This window comes from Pelecanus crispus, chromosome 13 (genome assembly GCF_030463565.1).
Source record: "Pelecanus crispus isolate bPelCri1 chromosome 13, bPelCri1.pri, whole genome shotgun sequence".
NCBI classification, from domain to species: domain Eukaryota; kingdom Metazoa; phylum Chordata; class Aves; order Pelecaniformes; family Pelecanidae; genus Pelecanus; species Pelecanus crispus.
The window spans coordinates 4,977,221-4,981,335 of NC_134655.1; positions in this window are offsets into that span (position 1 = coordinate 4,977,221).

Genomic DNA, 4,115 nt, shown 5'->3' on the forward strand with positions numbered 1-4,115 from the left:
TTCCTTGACGTTGGGAGAGAAAAGAGACCAGATGCTGCTTCTGACTTCGACGAACACTCAACTGTTTTTTTTTTTAAAGTGGGTTTTTGTTTTCCTTATCAGCTGCCTATCAACACGTCAATAAGTTTTTTTCATTCTCCTTCTTTATCACGTGTGTGCCTTTCTCTGACTAGTGGTGTGACTGTTCAGTTGAAATCATTTAGTGGGGTTTGAGCAACTGAGGGGTTTGTTAATAATAAACCTTTGAATCAGAGAAGCCCAGATTCTCCCACTTTTGCCAGGGCCTGGCAGTATTTGCCTACCTAAGTACTTCCACTGAGTACAAGAAGAGTATTTGTGGAGCTATTTAACAGGCAATCTGATTACCAGTGTTGGAGTCAGGCCTAATATGAGTAAGGAATAATCTTTATTTCCTGTTAATTCTGTCATTTCTTTTTAAAAATGGGCATGTGGAGATAACACATTGGACTCATGATTGCCTTGAAATTTCCGTACTGAACTCATCAATAAGATAACACACTGAAATAAAGATAAAATAAACATTATCTTCTGAACTGATAATAAAATCTGCTTCATTAGTTTTAATCCATGAAGTTGGATGCTACTAATACAAAATGACAAGGTGAATATATTGATTTTTATTTAAATGTTAATACCTGATTTATATAGTGAAAAAGCAGTGGATGAAGGTTAGGACTTGAAGAACTAGTTACGATCATTTACAGTGGATTACTTTGTCCTTACTGGATGCAAAACGCCTTCTCTAAGTCTCTGAAGCTCATTAGGAACTGAAGGTGCTCAGCTTCTTGCAGGAGCCAGCTTGGCTTGCTTTATTCCCTGTCACTTGATTGAGTCTAATTCAAAGCCCCAAGCTGCGATGGGAGTAGCTGCTCCTGTGTACACAGCGAGTAGCTGAAGACGTAACAGAGGGCAGCATTGCCTTTTAGACATGTGCCTGTACCCAGGACCAAGACAATTAAAATGGTCAGTGACTTTTTTCCCGTGCTTGTTGAAAACATGGGTCTCGTTCATGCCTGATGATCCCGTCTTTCTAGTGGCAGGCAAGGGCGGCCACCCTTTCCATGGCAGGGCCCATGCTGCGGCTCGGGAAGCCCTTTTGGCAGGTGGGGTTCAGCGTCTGGCCATGCGTGGTTGGAGGGGAGAGGTATGCCCAGGCGCTCCCTCATCTCTGATGTGATGTGGTGGTAGATTCTTCAGCACAGAAGTGGTGAGTTACTGGTTGCATCAGCTGCTATTGGGATCAGGTTTATGGCCTCGGGTAATTTTGTTCTGCTAGATATTTCTGTGCATGGCAGATGCCTAAATAATGTCTGGACAGATGTCAGGGTTTGAGTATATTCCTACATGAGCCATCTCCAAAAGTTTTATAAAAGATGTCTTTTCCTTAGTTCTGGCAGCACTTCACACAGCATTCCCACAGGGTGGGCAGTGCTTGCCTTTTTGTGATGGGGAGGACAAGACTTGGAACAGTTAAATTTTTCATCCAAGGATGCGCAGGTGACACAGAGTCCAGAAAGGAGTATGTACTTTGAAAGACTGAAATTCAAATTCAGGTTTCTTCCAAAACATGAAAAGCGTTTAGATTCACCTTCACTAGAGAAGCATGGAGGGATCCCAAATGCACATGGGAAGTTCTTACTGGCTTTCCCCAGGTCAGCCTAAAATGGGAGCTGCTGCTGCTGTTTTCCAGTCATTTAGCTATGGATGAGCACAAATGATCTGAACGTGAGCGCAGTGTACAGACCCAAGATCGCCTTTGGCAGCTCCATAATACCCAGAAGGAATCTCACTAATAGCTCACAGAGCATTGATCCTTTGCAAAAGACAGCAATTTTCAAGAAGATGCAAAAAACGTTGCCACCCCACACGGCAGGTCAGCACGCACCTGCATAGACCTGCGTGTTTGCTATAATATCAGCGTGTCCTCTAATTCCCTCTCATTTATCAGCACCGAAGTCCTTTCTCTGGTACTTGAGGCACCCTCCGTTAATATACATTTTCTCCCTGTTTTATTCACTTTTTGTGAATTAAGTCTCTGAAGGATGACAGAACTACATTCCTGGAGGGTGAAATGCTCAGTTTGACCAGAGAACAGGAGCCAATAACACAACTTGTGCCCTAATATGCGCCCGTTTTAGCTTGGGATGCAGGGCTGAGATTACCAATTACGGAGCGGGTTTATCTCGTAGCGAATGATTACAACCATCAATCCTTTTTTACAGAGGATACTGAACACCAGTAGTATTTACTTTTGACTATTACCAGCCTGGGGCTCATTTCACACCGTCAAACCAGAAGCGTGTACCCCTAAAGCTAATCTTCCAAGCCATCCAGGGTTATTCTCCTGTGAAGGTAATAGATGGTACCTGTCAGCTGCTGGTTTTGCTTCTAGCTCATTGCTACTAGAGCAGCACTGCCTGTTCAAATGTCACCTTTGGAAAAGAACTGAACACAGAAAGCAAAATCTGGTTTGGTTTGATGACGGTTAAGGTTAGGTTACAGTGGGACAACGAAGCAGCTCTCGCTTACACCGCTGGCCCTTGGCTAAGAGGAGAGAACAGCCCAGAGTGCAGCAATGGCAGCAGTCACTTTGCCATGGGTGGAGCAAAGACTCTTTATCTCGAGATAAAATGGAAAGGGCCAGTACCAGGAACTGTATGTTAACAGACTTTGTGACTCAAATCTGTGTACACTGAAACGTATTCAGAAATGTTCCCTTCCAAGCAACTCCCTTGTATTCACTCTATAAATAGGAGTGTCAGTCATTAAAAAAATGAGGCCCAGAGGCACACCCAGAGCAAGGCCGCATCGCCCAGCCACGCACTACTCCGATATTTAGGGGTTGCTTCTGTCGCCCTGAAACCTAGTTTTAAAACTTCCTGTAGAATTCCATGTTTAACTTGACAAAGATCAGCAACACGTCAACTGCTTTGTCTTCCTGAAATATGCTAAATGCGTGATTGTTCAAAGACACCAAACCCAGCATAACGTGATTTACAAAGCTCTCTAGTTCGGTATCACATCTGATTGCTGGGATGAAGAGTGCAATTAAAGAGTCAAACAAGTACAGTAAAAAAGCTGCTTTAAGCCTCTAAATCCATCATTAGGTTGACCTTCCAATGCACTTTACAGTTTGCTTGCTTATTGCAGAGCCTCATTTGTTGTCTAAAAAACATTTATAAGCCTTTGCTGGAGTGTTTGCTGCCTAAAAGTTAATTCATGAACTCACTGTTATTTTCAAGCTCACAGAGAGTGGAAGTCTGTAAAGGTACTAATAATATAAACTCTTCTGAGGAGAGCACCATGGCTTGTCACCTCAGCTTGGTCAGAAATATGCTTAATCCTCTGTATCCACTTCCCAGAAAAGGCAACAGCTTATTATCAGAAAGCACAGTACCTTTTCCTTATAAAGGTGCTGGAATGGTCTTTTGTATATTGCCCCTTTTCTCACTCCAGAAAGAAGTACTTTTTTCCTCCTAACCATTCAAAAGGCAGGGTCCCCTAGAGCAAACTCTTTATCCAACAAGCCTTCCTCTTTCTGGGGGGAAAAAACCAAAAAAGCACTGAAACGAGATACACCAGATTGGTGATTGCCAGGGATTAGAGGGCTGCGTGGCCAGGCACCAGCATGTTGGGCTGGGTTTGGTGGGTTTGTATCTGGGCTTTCTGGCTTCCTTCATATGCTTCTCTGCTAGTGTCCTGGTTTTGGCTGGGACAGAGTTAATTTTCTTCCTAGTAGCTGGTATAGTGCTGTGTTTTAATAACAAATAGTTATTTGGTTAGTGTTTTAATAGCAAATCTTCCAGGCAAAACATCACTAATCGCTGCAGAGCACAGCAAACTGCAAAAACGAACACCAATCTTTAACAGCTAGCCAGTGTCTCGAGGTGGGTTTCCTGGGCACGGCGGAGCAGCGCGGGCTCACGTGTCACATCTGGCTGCAGTGCCTTCGCAGGTCCCTGTCCTGAGGATGGCATAAAAGCTGTTGGGTCGGTGTTGTGGGTGTATCCTGAGCAGTTCTGGCAGCCCTAAGCATGCCTCCTCTTCATCCTGCTTGCCAGTCAGCAACTTCATCCCAAGAGAGAAACTTTGCC